The sequence below is a fragment of the Schistocerca americana genome, chromosome 3, assembly GCF_021461395.2.
Source record: "Schistocerca americana isolate TAMUIC-IGC-003095 chromosome 3, iqSchAmer2.1, whole genome shotgun sequence".
Classification (NCBI taxonomy): domain Eukaryota; kingdom Metazoa; phylum Arthropoda; class Insecta; order Orthoptera; family Acrididae; genus Schistocerca; species Schistocerca americana.
The window spans coordinates 890,332,100-890,351,473 of NC_060121.1; the positions used below are offsets into that span (position 1 = coordinate 890,332,100).

The 19,374-nt window shown below is 41.9% G+C and overlaps 1 long non-coding RNA gene across 1 annotated transcript; it reads right to left on the bottom strand.

Moving 5' to 3' along the window:
- Positions 1–1,504: 1,504 nt before the first annotated feature.
- LOC124607416 lies at positions 1,505–18,951 on the bottom strand. Its single transcript, XR_006978827.1, has 5 exons — positions 18,734–18,951; positions 15,757–15,866; positions 10,622–10,848; positions 10,265–10,508; positions 1,505–1,559 (listed from the first exon to the last, which is right to left on the bottom strand). It is a non-coding gene; the product is annotated as an uncharacterized LOC124607416 (long non-coding RNA).
- Positions 18,952–19,374: the final 423 nt, after the last annotated feature.

The following is a 19,374-nucleotide window of genomic DNA, read 5'->3' on the forward strand; positions in this document are numbered from 1 at the left end:
TTAACACTGAAGATGGCGATGGCACAGGTGAACGATGGAGTGTGACGGTGAACACTGAACACTAAACACGATGACACACACGAGACACTGATGGCGATGATCTCCGGCGCGCAAATGTGCACTTAGCGTGTGCGAGTCCAGGGACCTGCCAAGAGGGAAGAAGGGGAAGGTGGGGGAGAGGGGAGAACAAAGATGCCAATGGCTGAGGAGATGGGGGAAGGGGAGGGGAAGCCTGGGGGAGGAGTGGGGAGAAGTGGGATTCTCTCTCTCGTTACAGCTCCTTTTATACACGGTTGTCATGCGCAGCCACTGACGTTTTGCTGTCCAGGGCCATCTGTCGGACATTTTGTGAACTTTGTTTCTTTTGTTCTAATAAAACCCCATGTCATTCCAGGCAAGTGTGTCAATTTTTACCTCCCTATCTACATTATTCCGTGGTTTATTAAGTTTTCAAAAGGCCTGCCCAGAAAGTAATGCACCACATTTTTGTTCTTCAATAATTCTTTATTGAAAATAATGAGAACTTCACACATGAATGAATGGTGTTTCATCTACACATCCTGTTTTTCCATGTAATCTCCATACCATTCTATGGCCTTCTTCCAGCGCGAAACAAGGGTGTGTATGATCTCTCTATACCAATCCTTGTCCTGGTGGCAGAGCCAGTGCTTCACTGTCTGAATCCTCTCCTCATCGTCCTCAAAATGTCTTCCACATAATGTGTCTGTCCTCACAATGACAACATCAGTTCGCTGCAACATGCCGCTGCAAATCGTGGAGCTCTGGCAAAGCGCCTTCTGATGGTCTTACCCTCCGTGCCCAGCGACTAACTCTACTTCTGTCGACAGCACATGATCCCTAGGGTTTGCACAAGTGTTTGTGAATATTCCCCAAACTTTCTTTCTCTGCAGTGAGAAATTCAATGACAGAACATTGCTCGTAACATACATCACCTACAGATGTCATTTTGAAACTATCCTGCAGCTATGCTATCAGTGGGAAGTGACAGAAACTTGGAGCACTCACTCAGGAGACTTCGAATAATACATTCGTAACATTTCGCATTTGTAGCATTTTTTTTCAGCTGAGAAAAAGAATGTGGTGCAATATTTTCTGGGGAACCCTCATATATATATACAGGGTGGAGAAAAATTGTTTCATGAAATTCTAACCCTCTATTCTAGAGAAGCTGCACGGTCATCAGTGGTATCTGTTCTTTCGAGAGCAGTTACTATCTTCATATATATATATATATATATATATATATATATATATAGCTGAAGGCTACCCAGCCACTGACCTTCGTCTGTGCGAATGCGCATGGGTTGCTCGAACTCTTACGGGAATCGTCACCTTAGTGTGTGCTAGTAATGAGTGGATGGGCAAATATTTATTAGGTACATTATGTATGTAGATTGTGAATAGTTGGGAAAGTGGGTCTCATGGGAAGCGTGCAAGGGATAAGTCCCTGCAGTAGCACTAGTCATCTGTGTCCTTGGTGGCTCAGATGGACACCGGCAGGGTAGCTCAGCGTGTTCGATCAGACAGCTGGTTGGCCCCTGTAATAAAAAACTGAGTGGAAGGATCAACAAACGAACTTTAGCGGATGTCATGTGACATCCGCAAGGACCAAATACAACTATCAACAACGAACAAAAAGGCAAAACAAAACAAAAAAATTACTGGTTAGAGCGTCTGCCGTGTAAGCAGGAGATCTCGGGTTCGAGTCCCGGTCGGGGCACGCATTTTCAGCTGTCCCCATAGAGGTATATCAACAACACCTGTCGGCAGCTGAGGGTTTCAATTAATTATCATTAACCCTGGGTAGCTAATGCCAGTAGGAACCAAAATTACTAATGTTATGTAGGTCGACAAAGCACAATTTTTAAACTATGGAAACCTGGCGCCATGCGTTCCGATTGGCCGCGGGATTGCCCTGTCGTGAGGTGGAGACAAACAGCAAGACCTATTCAACACGTATGCATATCATTAGGGCAGTCACGGGGTGAGGGACGTTTGTATGTGTGAACCAACAACCATAGCGCTGTCCATCAACTGACGAACGGTAACATGGCAATCCCATGGACAATCGAGCGTGTGGCGCCAAGTTTTCGTAGTTTAAAAATGGTGCATTTTTGACCTACACAACATTAGTAATTTTCGTTCCTACTAGCATCAGCTATCCAGAGTTAAAATTTCCTGACACAATTTTGAAATTGTGGAAGCATAGGACAAACCACTACACATTTGCAGGGCACCTAAGAGAACAGAATCACAAACCAACCACTAGAGAAGAAGACACGAAATCAGTTAGATACAACCATAAAAACACCTCCTAATCCTGCAAGAAAATAATCGCATACAGAAAACGAAAGCAGAAAGGAGAACCCTGTTGAACTTGGCGGCTGGGGTGGCTGTGCGGTTCTAGGTGCTACAGTCCGCAACCGCGCGACCGCTACGGTCTCAGGTTCGAATCCTGCCTCGGGCATGGATGTGTGTGATGTCCTTAGATTAGTTAGGTTTAAGTAGTTCTAAGTTCTAGGGGACTGATAACCTCAGAAGTTAAGTCTCATAGTGCTCAGAGCCATTTGAACTATCAAGTACACATGCCAAACAACTAATTGTTTACAATAACAGATAAAATAATACAGTAACACTACAAGACAGGACTATTATCATAATAATAATGCCACCCAACCCCCCTTCCACTCACCTGTCGATGAACTTCTTATCAAAACATTTAAACCAAAACTGAAATCAGCTGAAAACCATACTTCCAGACAGTCTCTGACACATATTACATTCATGTTCAGCATTCTACAACTCACACTGAATAGAAACCAACACACACACAAAAAAAGACGTAACGTTAGCGACAGCCCTGGACATTGCACAAGTCCCGTCCATTCACCCCCTCCACACCAATCCACATGCTACGCTCCGCCCATGGTCTGCCGCATGTTCCGACATCAAAGTTTTTAGTATCACAGATATGCCAGTCATAACAACAAGGGAGAACATCAGTAGTTAGTACGAGATCAGTTTTCCCGGTATCATTGTGAAAAGAAATAGAAATATGTATATTGAATATGCGAGTTGAAAAATCATCAATAAAAAATAAAACTGGCATCCATACTGTCATTTTTATTTCATGGGTTTTCGTCTGCAGTATATAAAAATATCTGATATTTGTTAACTGCAGTCAGCGCCAATTTCTGTCAACTCACTTAGTGTAAGAAATTCTGTCGGGAAATATTAATTTCTAGTATCGCCAAGAATGCAGATGTGTCAATGTTGTGCATAAACAAGGCAAAGTCGATGTCTTGGTTTGTTTCTGATTACCTCATCAAGACTAAAGACTAAAGAATATACGAGTGGGATAGTGTAGAAATGCGTAATGCAAGCAGTCAGATATTTATACAGTGACATTCTTCATTAGTATTTGCATGTGTAATGGGTGAATTTTTACTTGTTAACTCTTGTGACTGCTTGCTTGTAACAGATACGAGATTACTTTGAGTTCTTTTTTTGTGCATAATTTCATCAGTCTCATTCCAACCTATCTCATCGTACTTTAATGCCTGATGGATATCAGTTTTGACAGCAGTTGGTCACAACAGTCAACATTACATATCTTGTGTATGATAATTTTATTGAGAGTGTGTATATATATTTTATTCTGACAGCGTATTAATTCTGAAAATATTGGCATTTCCACTTTACTGTAATGTATTCACACAGTTTGACAACCTCCTGATAAATGATCAAGGTAGTGAGTATTCAAATGTTTGTGTTTTTCTTTGACACTTTCTGACTTGTTCTACGCCCATGAGAATCACCCCTTTTTGGTTTATGGAACGAAAACTAAATCCAATCTGAACTTAATAATTGGAATGTGGATGTAAGAAACACATTAGCAGAATGCAACAGCATGAAAGAAGTACTACACAGCTTTTTTAATGGCCAAAGCCAATGTTCTTGACTGCATTGGCAAATTATTTTTCCACCCTTAAAACTTTGCAGCATAACTTAAGACTGTGTGAATCACACACACAGAAAGTTTGGGTTGCACTGCCGGTAGTACAGTGATTTGGCTCCCCTGCAGAACTTCAGCCAGAATTTGTAATTTGTCACACATACTGTCTTAACTCTGAAAGTTGCCCCTCAGCTAGTATGTTGCTTAACATTGTCTACGTTCTTCTCATCATTCTTTTTTTGATTGCGCTACACAAATATACCCCAAGCATTGAGGTTACAGTTTTCAGTGTTTTCTTTTCATCACGCTGAGATCTACTTCTTCCTAAGCTATTCACCTAAATATCGAGTACTTGTGTTTAAAGAATCTGGTGTAAGTTCAGGTTCTGTCATCTTCATCTACATTTTCTGTAGAAGTTGCTGTCACAGGTGAAACCAAATCAGAAAGCAAGGGTACTGGCTTAGTGCTCACACCCGAAAATTCTTAAATTCTTCTGTACTCTTGAATGACCTTTATATGTATTGCAGTTGCACGACTTTGACTTGAAATCCATCTTTTTGAAACGAGCAGCTCTTTCTTTATTGTTTGCTATAATATGATGTTAGCCAATGCCACTGTGCTTCGTACCATTGTACCTTTCATAGTATAAATGTGACATTATTTCCACTGACAAAAGTGCTGATGATAGAATGTGAGGGCATATTAGGTGGTATGATGTTAAATAATGTGGGTGTATATGATTATATATGAGGTACTTAGTTTCATTTTATTATGATGACAAAATCCTAAACCATTGTAAGATGATCCTTGGATGAATAAATACAACACTGCAACCATATGAACAGTTTTTAGTATTAAAAAAATAACTTCATGTGGACATATGCACTACGCAGAGAAAACTGGAAGCAGCAGATATACAGACACATATATCATTCTATGAACATCACCAGGCGACGACACACTGGTATTAAGGTTCCACTGTACTCCAGGACCCCTTGACTGTTGCCCAGCAACAGCCTGTAGCAGGGAGGAAAAGGAGTAGTTGTTGGAAGTGAGGTCATATTATCTAGTAATGTAAAGCTCTATTAATTTATTTTCCAATGAAAAAATTCAATTACTGCACATGTACTAGAATCACGATGTAGTCCTTTAACTTGAGATATATGCATAAATTTCATTGTTTCTGAATTTGCAACCCTGCAACTTTCCACAGAGTTTTCATGTACCTATAAAAATTGATATTTTTGATCTCTTACTAGGATCACTGACTGTAGTAAATCAGGGATGTTTAAGTTGTAAATGTTTTCCATTCGTGTTGTTTACAAGGCTGACCCATTAATGTAAGATTGTTCATCACATTCTCTCAGAATCAAACAAATAACCCTCCCTATATAATATATATAGTGTGGTCCATTGATTTTGACCTGGCCAAATATCTCACGAAATATGCGTCAAACGAGAAAACTACAAAGAACGAAACTGGTCTAGCTTGAAGGGGGAAACCAGATGGCGCTATGGTTGGCCTGCTAGATGGCGCTGCCATAGGCCAAACGGATGTCAACTGCGTTTTTTTAAAATAGGAACCCCATTTTTTATTAAATATTCGTGTAGTAAGTAAAGAAATGTGAATGTTTTAGTTGGACCACTTTTTTCGCTTTGTGATAGATGGCGCTGTAATAGTTACGAACGTATGGCTCACAATTTTAGACGAACATTTGGCAACAGGTAGTTTTTTAAATTAACAGAACCTAGGTACGTTTGAACATTTTATTTCGGTTGTTCCAATGTGATACATGTACCTTTGTGAACTTATCATTTCTGAGAACGCATGCTGTTACAGCGTGATTACTTGTAAATACCACATTAATGCAATAAATGCTCAAAATTATTTCCGTCAACCTCAGTGCATTTGGCTATACGTGTAACGACATTCCTCTCAACAGCGAGTAGTTCGCCTTCCATAATTTTCGCACATGCATTGACAGTGTGCTGGCGCATGTTGTCAGGCGTTGTTGGTGGATCACGACAGCAAATATCCTTCAACGTTCCCCACAGAAAGACATCCGGGGACGTCAGATCCGATGAACGTGCGGGTCATGGCACGGCGCTTCGACGACCAATTCACCTGCCATGAAATATGCTATTCAATACCGCTTCAACCGCACGCGAGCTATGTACCGCACATCCGTCATGTTGGAAGTGCATCGCCATTCTGCCATGCAGTGAAACATCTTGTAGTAACATCGGTAGAACATTACTTAGTAAATCAGCATACACTACATTTGTCTGCTTCTGATGTGCGGATTAGCCGCGACAGCTGCTAAAACACCTCCTCACACTCCATTTTAACACGGGTACTGTATCACGAAGCAAATACCGCCCTCACTGGAGGAATGTTACGTGATACCACGTACTTATACGTTTGTGACTACTACAGTGCCATCTACCACAAAGTGAAAAAAGTGGTCCAACTAAAACGTTCATATTTCTTTACATACTACACGAATATGTAATAAAAAATGAGGGTTCCTATTTTAAAAAATGCAGTCGATATCCGTTTGGCCTATAGCAGCGCCATCTTGCGGGCCAACCATAGCGCCATCCCCCTTCAAGCTAGACGAGTTTCGTTCTTTGTAGTTTTTTCGTTTGATGCTTATTTCGTGTGATATTTGGCCCGGTCACTATCAATGGACCACCCTGTATATATATATATATATATATATACTGGGAGAACCTCACAGATGTAGACTACTTCAGAGAACAAATACATATATTTCTTTTAAGCTGTCACAACAGCCTCAATAAATCTGCAGGAGAACATTATTCCACATGCTTTATTTCAAATTACATCGAGGAATAGTGAAGCTCCTGCAAATGTACTTCAGTTTAACACTATCACCTCTTCACTGCAAAGAAAATAACGCACAACAGCAACGTTATTAATTTCATAGAGCTAAGCTACTTCCAGGGTGGCTACTCAAACTAGGAAAAAAATTTCCTGAGAATTCAAGCAGCCAATAAATGCCATACGATCATTTCATTTACTAGGTATGATGTCTCCTTGGCTGTCAGGAGGATGGCAGTTCAAGTACCTCTGGTCATCCACATTTAGATTTTGCATGATTTCCCTAAACCACTGTAGGTCCTCTGAAAGGGCACAGCTGATCTCCCTCTCCCATCCTTGAAACATTCTGAGCTTTGGGCACTCTCTAATGAACTCAGTGTCTAAGGGATGTTAAGCCCTGAAGTTCCTTCCTTCCCTGGCCTTGGGGTGTATGGGTCCCAGACCAGAGATCCCAACTGGGGAAGAAATCCGAAGATTTCTAAGAGTTTGTGGAGATGGCACTGTCCAGACTGCCGACTACAAAGAAGAAAAAAAAACATGTCACATTCCAGATCTTCACAATAGCCAGTCCATGATAAATTGATCCGAAAACATATTTTTCACCATGTTCAGCCATGAGCAAAATTGGCCTTTTAACTTAATGTAGGGTACTGGGTGAATAAACGTGTTTTTGGATAGTTTATGTCTTGATCAAAAACAATTTTCTTCTTTTTATGCAGACTTGTTTCACCAAAATTATAGCATTGTCAGTGTTTTTTTTTTAAATTTTCTTCTATTAAGTAATAAGAAAATAGCTCTTTACTACAGAAATGTCAGTTTTTAAAAGAGGAATACTCACAAATTTGATACAGACAAAAATGTTTATACGCTCCTGGAAATGGAAAAAAGAACACATTGACACCGGTGTGTCAGACCCACCATACTTGCTCCGGACACTGCGAGAGGGCTGTACAAGCAATGATCACACGCACGGCACAGCGGACACACCAGGAACCGCGGTGTTGGCCGTCGAATGGCGCTAGCTGCGCAGCATTTGTGCACCGCCGCCGTCAGTGTCAGCCAGTTTGCCGTGGCATACGGAGCTCCATCGCAGTCTTTAACATTGATAGCATGCCGCGACAGCGTGGACGTGAACCGTATGTGCAGTTGACGGACTTTGAGCGAGGGCGTATAGTGGGCATGCGGGAGGCCGGGTGGACGTACCGCCGAATTGCTCAACACGTGGGGCGTGAGGTATCCACAATACATCGATGTTGTCGCCAGTGGTCGGCGGAAGGTGCACGTGCCCGTCGACCTGGGACCGGACCGCAGCGACGCACGGATGCACGCCAAGACCGTAGGATCCTACGCAGTGCCGTAGGGGACCGCACCGCCACTTCCCAGCAAATTAGGGACACTGTTGCTCCTGGGGTATCGGCGAGGACCATTCGCAACCGTCTCCATGAAGCTGGGCTACGGTCCCGCACACCGTTAGGCCGTCTTCCGCTCACGCCCCAACATCGTGCAGCCCGCCTCCAGTGGTGTCGCGACAGGCGTGAATGGAGGGACGAATGGAGACGTGTCGTCTTCAGCGATGAGAGTCGCTTCTGCCTTGGTGCCAATGATGGTCGTATGCGTGTTTGGCGCCGTGCAGGTGAGCGCCACAATCAGGACTGCATACGACCGAGGCACACAGGGCCAACACCCGGCATCATGGTGTGGGGAGCGATCTCCTACACTGGCCGTACACCACTGGTGATCGTCGAGGGGACACTGAATAGTGCACGGTACTTCCAAACCGTCATCGAACCCTTCGTTCTACCATTCCTAGACCGGGAAGGGAACTTGCTGTTCCAACAGGACAATGCACGTCCGCATGTATCCCGTGCCACCCAACGTGCTCTAGAAGGTGTAAGTCAACTACCCTGGCCAGCAAGATCTCCAGATCTGTCCCCCATTGAGCATGTTTGGGACTGGATGAAGCGTCGTCTCACGCGGTCTGCACGTCCAGCACGAACTCTGGTCCAACTGAGGTGCCAGGTGGAAATGGCATGGCAAGCCGTTCCACAGGACTACATCCAGCATCTCTACGATCGTCTCCATGGGAGAATAGCAGCCTGCATTGCTGCGAAAGGTGGATATACACTGTACTAGTGCCGACATTGTGCATGCTCTGTTGCCTGTGTCTATGTGCCTGTGGTTCTGTCAGTGTGATCATGTGATGTATCTGACCCCAGGAATGTATCAATAAAGTTTCCCCTTCCTGGGACAATGAATTCACGGTGTTCTTATTTCAATTTCCAGGAGTGTATATACCCTGGTTATCACATGCTGCAGCTTATTTTATTTTCTCTTACAACTGTTTTCCTTCACAGTTTGTCATCTGGAACCATAGAGAACTTAATGTAGAAAGTTATTTATACTCAAAATTTGCAACTGGGAATAACATTATTTTATTCTATGTGGAAGATTATTCTTTATGATATATTGTTGTTGATGTCTGTGGTCTACAAAGTGCTCTGCAAATGTGGAATGACTTCACATTTTTAGCTCTATTCTGTGTTCAGCGTACCTAATATTGAAATTTCTCCTCGCCTGTTCAATGTGAACCGAACTGCAATCCGGTTGATAAATACCAAATGTGTGGTACTTTGCCTGTGTCGATACTACTTGTCCTTAGCTTTCACTGCATGGAGTTACCTGTTGTGTGTGCTATTTTTAGTCTTTGTTTTGTATGTATGTTGCCTAACCTGTGAACTATTGTTGTGAGAGAGCGAGTATGCAATTTGCTTACTGTTGCGAGCACTTGTTGAATTTTAATAAGGTAAACTGTGAAAGAAAAACAGCTACAACACAAAGAACATAAAATCACAAAAACATATACATATACATATACATAATTTTTTGTCTCGTATCAAGTCTGTGACTACTTTCCTTAAAAATTGAAATCTCTATAGTAAAAAGCAATTTACTTGTATTTAATAGAAATAAAATAAAAAACCACTGATGAAGCTGTAACTTCAATGAAACGTCTGCATAAATAGAAGAAGAAACTGTGTTTGCCTGAGGCAGAACCTGTCCAAAACCAAATTTGTTTCTAAGCAAACATGGACCACATGGACCTCAAGAGTGAACTACAACTTCTTGAATCAATAGTGAAGATTTTATAGCTGCATCACAAGCATTGTAATTTCATACACCAACAAGTAATTTTCCGTTACATACCCAGCATACTGTGATGCAGGTGTGGGTACCATGGCATGGGATCACACTACTCCACAGGACTACTATAATTAGTACCAAACTCAGCAAATAATTTTTAATTTATAATACATACACGTTATTTGATATGGAAAATAAATATGGTACACAATGCAATGCTGAACAGTGAATTAGTGTGACATTCAAAAAAATAATCATTAGCTTTAATGTAGTGCACTACCATGTTATTCACTCTTACATACCTGGTGTAATGGTGCAGGTTTGTACAGGCATTGGCTCCAATGGGAGGAGTGACAAACTAGGATCCTCACAGACACCAATGCACTTACCAATTCCCATTGCCAGAGACCACCAGCCAGAATTCCAAGGCTGAGGTTTGCTCTCCAGATGCCAATGCCACTACTCCATCACCAGCTTTTTCTGGGGCGGGTTGATGGCACAGCCACCGCAGCATAGCCAATAACTTACACACCTAGGGCCACAGGCCTAGAATGCATATACCAAGGACCATGGATTAGACACACACCATCCATCTGATGGACGTACGCATTTGAAAAAGGTTTATGATATTTGACAGAAATAAATCAACTAGTTCCAACCTGAGCATGGCTAAATTTGATCGTGTTTCCCGATCAGTGACCCTGCACACCTGGGGAAGGGAACCTGACTGGCCTTCCTAACAACTCTGTTTAAGATGCCCCATGATCCAACAGCATCGACCTTAACCAGCACTCTCGACACTGTTACCCTAGTATGCTGTGTTGTTATGACATGCCATGGTATAGCATAATTATGTTCCACAGCAACATATGCAAGATGTTGGACCCTGTAAACAAATTTGAAATCATGATCCATACATAGTATATTGTAACAAAAAAGTAATATTATACGTATATGAAGTTAATAATACATCACAGTGTACTGCAATGCAATGTGGTGCAATACATGGAATTCACTGCCAGAGGTCATGGCAAATTTTGTTTCGCAGCAACACTGACAGGCCATGTAAATAAATTTAAGGTGCAGATCTAGATATATTACATTGGAATAGAAAAGAAACATTGTGGATGTATGAATGAATTCACAGACAAATCACTGTGCATTTTCTTTTACACACACAACACACTTTCTCTCTCTCTCTCTCTCTCTTTCTCTCCCCCCCCCCTCTCTCTCTCTCTCTCTCTCTCTCTCTCTGCCAGGTCATGTACACAAATTGGTTCCAGAGAGAGCACATTAGAATAGGAAAGCAACCTTGTCTACATATGAAATAAAAGATAAATCATATCAATGTTACAAACTACATACAATTTTCAGTTACATACCAGGTGGTTTGTTTTCAGTGTCTTCTGGAGATAATGTGACAAGGTCCCTCTCCACAGTAACTCCACCACCATTGTTGGTCACAACAAATAAATTTTAAATCAAACTTTAAGAGAATGTTAATGGCCACATGACTGATAATGTACATATATCTGGTGTAGATCTTATTGCATTTCAGGTATTAAAATATTACCACTAAATGGTTGATAATAGTGGTACAAACCTTCACCAAGAAGAGGTCTCAATACACCATGGCTTTTTTCTACATCAGGAACAGCCATTGGCATGTGGTGTAAAGATTTAATTTTCGTGGTCAAAAAGAGCCTCCTCTGTGGCACAAGTTTCCTCTGGAGACTCATTTCTGGGCTGATGAAAGAGCTACCACTATGGGTTCTAACAGCATCTACATCCACCTTCAACATTGTCACCATTTTTTTGGTCAGATTAACTTCAGAAGCTGACATTCCAGCAATGACTTCCTAAAACATAGGGAGATGGGTGCAGACGGAGCATGGGGTCTAACAAGGATATTGTGGAAACTGGGAGGGTGACAAAAAGCTATTCTAGCTGTGGTGGGCAAAAACTCAGACACAAAGGATCTCATTTCAGGGCAAGACTTTAGGAATTCATGGCCTTGTGAAATAGCTCATTAATACATTCAAGACCAGGATAATACTGAGTAACAAGAGGTGCGCTCCGAAGTTGTTTTTTGGAGGGATCAGCAGTATCAGGATTGAAGGTGATGGCCTGGGAAATTTGCCTTTGAACTAGGCTAATGTCCAGTGAAGACTGAGGTGAAAATTGCAGTGTATTTCTGCAAAGAGTCTGCATCCAAACAAATACATTTGCTGCAAATGCTAAAGTAGTAGGGGAGGGGACGTTTGGCATGGAAAGGATGGCAACTGTCAAAATGTGGGTGCTGTTGTTTGTTAGTAGAGTTAATGTGGACAGAAGTGTGTGGCTGGCCTTCAGAGAGGATGAGATCAACATCAAGAAAAATGGTATGGGATTTGGAATAGGAGCATGTGAAATTTGATTGGGAGAAGGTACTTAGAGGTTTCAGAAATTTTAACAGGTAAGCCTCACCATGAGTCCGTATGGCAAAGATGTCATTTATATATCCAAACAAAACCAGAGGCTCAAGGCCTATGGATCCCCGGCTAGCACCCTCCAAGTGACCTATGAAAAGCTTGGCATGGCTGTACCCCTGATCCATTTGTATGCCTACCTCCCAAAGGTGAAGTAATTATTGGTAAGTATAAAGTTGAGTAAGGCATGCAGGAACGGTGTCATAGCTTTGGAAACAGGTATGTACTGACAGCATGTTCAACAGTAGGCAGACCATGTATGTGGAGGATGTTAGTTTAGAGGGAGATGGCATCAATGTTGACAAGCAAGGTGTTTGGTGAGAGTGGGGCAGGTAGGGATTTCAGATGATCTAGGAAGTGGTTGGTATCTTTAATATGGGAGGCAAGTCTTGGTACTATTGGTTGCAGGTATTGATCAACTAAAGCAGATATACATTCGGTGTGTGCTTTGAAGCCAGCAACACTTGTTCTACATCTACATCTACATCTACATTGATACTCCGCAAGCCACCCAACGGTGTGTGGCGGAGGGCACTTTACGTGCCACTGTCATTACCTCCCTTTCCTGTTCCAGTCGCGTATGGTTCGCGGGAAGAACGACTGTCTGAAAGCCTCCGTGCGCGCTCTAATCTCTCTAATTTTACATTCGTGATCTCCTTGGGAAGTATAAGTAGGGGGAAGCAATATATTCGATACCTCATCCAGAAACGCACCCTCTCGAAACCTGGCGAGCAAGCTACACCGCGATGCAGAGCGCCTCTCTTGCAGAGTCTGCCACTTGAGTTTATTAAACATCTCCGTAACGCTATCACGGTTACCAAATAACCCAGTGACGAAACGCGCCGCTCTTCTTTGGATCTTCTCTATCTCCTCCGTCAACCCGACCTGGTACGGATCCCACACTGATGAGCAATACTCAAGTATAGGTCGAACGAGTGTTTTGTAAGCCACCTCCTTTGTTGATGGACTACATTTTCTAAGCACTCTCCCAATGAATCTCAACCTGGTACCCGCCTTACCAACAATTAGTTTTATATGATCATTCCACTTCAAATCGTTCCGTACGCATACTCCCAGATATTTTACAGAAGTAACTGCTACCAGTGTTTGTTCCGCTATCATATAATCATACAATAAAGGATCCTTCTTTCTATGTATTCGCAATACATTACATTTGTCTATGCTAAGGGTCAGTTGCCACTCCCTGCACCAAGTGCCTATCCGCTGCAGATCTTCCTGTATTTCGCTACAATTTTCTAATGCAGCAACTTCTCTGTATACTACAGCATCATCCGCGAAAAGCCGCATGGAACTTCCGACACTATCTACTAGGTCATTTATATATATTGTGAAAAGCAATGGTCCCATAACACTCCCCTGTGGCACGCCAGAGGTTACTTTAACGTCTGTAGACGTCTCTCCATTGATAACAACATGCTGTGTTCTGTTTGCTAAAAACTCTTCAATCCAGCCACACAGCTGGTCCGATATTCCGTAGGCTCTTACTTTGTTTATCAGGCGACAGTGCGGAACTTATCGAACGCCTTCCGGAAGTCAAGAAAAATAGCATCTACCTGGGAGCCTGTATCTAATATTTTCTGGGTCTCATGAACAAATAAGGCGAGTTGGGTCTCACACGATCGCTGTTTCCGGAATCCATGTTGATTCCTACATAGTAGATTCTGGGTTTCCAGAAATGACATGATACGCGAGCAAAAAACATGTTCTAAAATTCTACAAGAGATCGACGTAAGAGATATAGGTCTATAGTTTTGCGCATCTGCTCGACGACCCTTCTTGAAGACTGGGACTATCTGTGCTTTTTTCCAATCATTTGGAACCCTCCGTTCCTCTAGAGACTTGCGGTACACGGCTGTTAGAAGGGGGGCAAGTTCTTTCGCGTACTCTGTGTAGACTCGAATTGGTATCCCGTCAGGTCCAGTGGACTTTCCTCTATTGAGTGATTCCAGTTGCTTTTCTATTCCTTGGACACGTATTTCGATGTCAGCCATTTTTTCGTTTGTGCGAGGATTTAGAAAAGGAACTGCAGTGCGGTCTTCCTCTGTGAAACAGCTTTGGAAAAAGGTGTTTAGTATTTCAGCTTTACGCGTGTCATCCTCTGTTTCAATGCCATCATCATCCCGTAGTGTCTGGATATGCTGTTTCGAGCCACTTACTGATTTAACGTAAGACCAGAACTTCCTAGGATTTTCTGTCAAGTCGGTACATAGAATTTTACTTTCGAATTCAATGAACGCTTCACGCATAGCCCTCCTTACGCTAACTTTGACATCGTTTAGCTTCTGTTTGTCTGAGAGGTTTTGGCTCCGTTTAAACTTGGAGTGGAGCTCTCTTTGCTTTCGCAGTAGTTTCCTAACTTTGTTGTTGTACCACGGTGGGTTTTTCCCGTCCCTCACAGTTTTACTCGGCACGTACCTGTCTAAAACGCATTTTACGATTGCCTTGAACTTTTTCCATAAACACTCAACATTGTCAGTGTCTGAACAGAAATTTTCGTTTTGATCTGTTAGGTAGTCTGAAATCTGCCTTCTATTACTCTTGCTAAACCGATAAACCTTCCTCCCTTTTTTTATATTCCTATTAACTTCCATATTCAGGGATGCTGCAATGGCCTGATGATCACTGATTCCCTGTTCTGTACATACAGATTCGAAAAGTTCGGGTCTGTTTGTTATCAGTAGGTCCAATATGTTATCTCCACGAGTCGGTTCTCTGTTTAATTGCTCGAGGTAATTTTCGGATAGTGCACTCAGTATAATGTCACTCGATGCTCTGTCCCTACCACCCGTCCTAAACATCTGAGTGCCCACTGCTTGAATACTGCTCACTGGTGTGGGATCCGTACCAGATATGGTTTATAGAAGAGATAGAGAAGATCCAATCAAGAGCAGTGCGCTTCATTACAGGATCATTTAGTAATGACAAAAGCATTACGGAGATGATAGATAAACTCCAGTGGGAGACTCGGCAATAGAGATGCTCAGTAGCTCGGTACGGGCTTTTGTTGATGTTTTGAGCAGATACCTTCACCGAGGAGTCAAGCAGCATATTGCTCCTTCCTTCGTATATCTCGCGAAGAGACCATGAGGATAAAATCAGAGAGATTAGAGCCCAGACAGAGGCATATCGACAATCTTTCTTTCCACGAACAATACGAGACTGGAATAGAAGGGAGAACCGATAGAGGTACCCAAGGTACCGTCCGCCACACACCGTCAGGTGGCTTGCGGAGTATGGAAGTAGATAATCTTTTTATTTTCATCTGACAATGCTTATTGAGTGTTGCAGGTAGCATTTGTACTTACTTGGTCTAAAATTGCTTCCCTCTCGTCAGTCGCAGGCACATCAGTATCAACAACAAGAGCATCCGACTGTGCACGATTTTGCAAGGGAATCTCACCTCTGCTCTTCTTTTCTGTTTGGCAAACAATATGAATGTGCTTACACATATTTAACGTAATACTGTAATCAAGGCATGTGCCAGAATACTGATGAATGCACACTTCACATTTACTGCACACTAATTTACACTTGCAGTGAACATCGCTGTCTTTCACATGGTAGACGTCGTTTGATTTTGAAGAAGGTGCCTCCCAACCACTCACTACCTTCGTAATGAAGTCATCCATTAATATAGACTCTAAGTTATCCTTTAAGATAGACTTGTGCCTAGCACGAATGTCTTTTATTTTACTGGTTACCTTTCCTTTAACGATCAAAGTAAGCCTATCAAACAGCTTTGTATTTACAAACGACATCAGTGCAGATATACCTTTGTCCAGTCTTTTCACTTGCTTCGCATTAACATGTACATATTTCAACGCCTTGTGCATACTCTCCAGGTGCATATCTGTATTGAGTCCAGCTTGCATCCTGTGACACTATGCCCAAAACTTTGCATTTTTTTCCATAGTAGGTTTTGAAATAATGAGCAAATTCGCATGTATCTGGATCACTATAGAGCTTCTGGCGTGCTTTTTGCAGTGATTCTTCAAACACAGCAACATCTCTCACCTGCATTAGTGTCTTGACAAGCTTGTACACGTCTGTTTTCTTGTCCTTATGGAGAACTTTATTGTTAATGTTGTTCCTCCATGCTCTATCCACATGCCAGCTATTTCAAGCGATACTGTTGGATTCTGGCAGATCTGACATGAATACCTCGGGACAGGTCTGTCCAACCTGAGTCTTTATATAGTTGAAAAATATATTCAACACATCACTCTCATTTCTGTTAGAAATGAGGAAAGTGCATGGAAAAACTTGTCTCATATAATCCAGAAGGCCGACTAGTATCATGGTAAGTTCAAAATCATATCCATTTAGACCACGAGTCCCATCAACACAAATATAATCATTTCCATATTTTGCCAATAATTCACCCTGTACAGTGTTCATTATCACTAACATGAAATCCATGCTTCTCAATTCCGGGTGCTGGTCAGGGATAATTTCTTGTGGCTTGTAAAATAATACACACAGATTATCACTCTCCTTCACTTCTTGTACCCAAGTTTCGACGCTGATGGCATCATTTTCATGTTTGACTGACTTTGAGGCCAAATTATAAGAAGCTGCAATGTTGTGCAAGCCCTGAATCGTTGTGAGATGTACTCTCTCTAAATTAGAATCCTGCACAGTTGTTCGGATTCTGTCAAGGACAACAGAAAATTGAATTCCTACAGCAATGTCTGCAACTATGCTCTCGCGTTCTTGTGGTGTCAGATTCAAATGACTTAAGTCTAGATCGCGCCCAACATGAGTTGACACAAAATTAACGAGGCACTTTTCTTCCTTATGGAGGTATTTCATCTCTGCAGGGCACTTTGCATCAATTTTGTTACTACCTACCATTTTTAAGTGTCTCATCCCTTCACCTTTGGAAAAAAACTGACCTGAACGGTGTCAAACATACTCACAGGTGAGTAATCATCACCAAATTTAATGCCACGGTGTTTCACGAATCTGGATTGTGTAGTGTGTTCAATTTCTTCTTTCCACTTCAAAAATTCAGTTTCACTAGAGAAGTCCAGATCTCACACGTATCTGATGAGTGGCTTGGAAATGTTCAATCCAACACATTTTTGACTCAGCTTCAAATGTGCACATCACACACTTCAACCTCTTCTGCTGTTTCATGACGCCATGAACGTCTTGTTGGTGGCGTTTTAAACACCTTTTTGAAGTAAAACTCTTGTCGCATATGTAGCACTGATAGGAACATGAAGGTTCATTATTTGTAACATGAGGTACGATTTCGTACCACTGTGGGTGCACTGTGGAAATGTGCCGCCTCAGACTCTTCTGATAATTGTATTCGTTTTCACAAATTACACACTTAAAACCACTCATTTTAAATGTTTTAAGTGCATAAACACATGCTGCCTTAAGGGAAATCCTATAACCCAGCATATTTTTAATAACGAATAATATTGATACTAACAACACAACACTGCTAGTATGAACAACCGCAGTAAAACAGAAAAAGCGACGAACAAAAGCTCACTGACAACGATACCGAATCATGCGGGCGACGACCAAAGATCATATCGATGCGCTATTGGTTAAGTGTCGAGGGGGGTAGGTGTGGAGGGGGTTAAATAGGCGGGGCTTGTGCAAACGTCTGGGGCTGTCGCTAACGTTTCCTAAAAAAAATAACCATGCATATATACTCTCTCTCTCTCTCTCTCTCTCTCTCTCTCTCTCTCTCTCTCTCACACACACACACACATAACAGATTGGGATAGACGTTACGTTTCAGTATATACTTCGTTAGGTTGGCGACAAGTACATAAACAAAACAAACAGGATGGGACATGGGACACAAAGTGAACTCAAAGTAGTTACATCTTGAAAACATAGGTCTCGATCAAATATCTATAATTAGTGAGAGAAACTGATAGTGCATCACAGCAACAAGGATAAACGAGATGAACCATGGGAAAAAATTTGGAACATAACAACAAGGTTATTTTTCGTAAATAGAGCTGAAGCATGTGAGCAGATACGAGGAATTGCAGATGCCAACTAAAAATGCGAACTTTAAGTAATCACTTATATATACATAAAAAACGAGACGTGAACTGTTTTATAATCTATAAATAACACATATAACAAATAAACTGTATCATTTTAGACCCTAGTGATGCTGCCTTAAGGGAAATCCTGTACCCCAGCATATTTTTAATAACGAATAATATAGACTGAAACTGGGCAATGGACTTTATTTCTATATTTCAATAATTTAAGAAATATGAAAACAATTAACAGTACATAGCATACCAGTTTTTCTGTCCTGTCCCTGTACAGAATTAATTTCAGTACGAGGTTGCCCAGAAAGTATTGCACAGCATTTTTTCTCCGCGAAAACAATGCTACGAATGTGAAACGTTACGTATGTATTATCTGAAGTGTCCTGGGTGAGTGCTCCAAGTTTCCGTCACTACCAACACATAGCACAGCTGCAGGACAGTTTCAAAATGGCATCTGTAGGTGATGTACGTTACAAGCAACATGCCATCATTCAAAATGGCTCTGAGCACTATGGGACTTAACGTCTATGGTCATCAGTCCCCTAGAACTTAGAACTACTTAAACCTAACTAACCTAAGGACATCACACAACACCCAGTCATCACGAGGTATGCCATCATTGAATTTCTCACTGCAGACAAAGAAACTGTGGGGAATATTCACAAACGCTTGTGCAAAGTCTATGGAGCATCTGCTATCGACAAACGTACAGTTAGTCGCTGGGCACAGAGGGTGAGGTCGGCGGAGCTCCACTATTTGCAACGGTTGGAGAGACCATCCACAGCTGTCACACCTGACATGTTGCAGCGAGCTAATGTTGTCATTCGCCCATTACAGGATGCCATTCGTGGAAGACATTTTGAGGACGATGAGGAGGTGATTCACATAGCG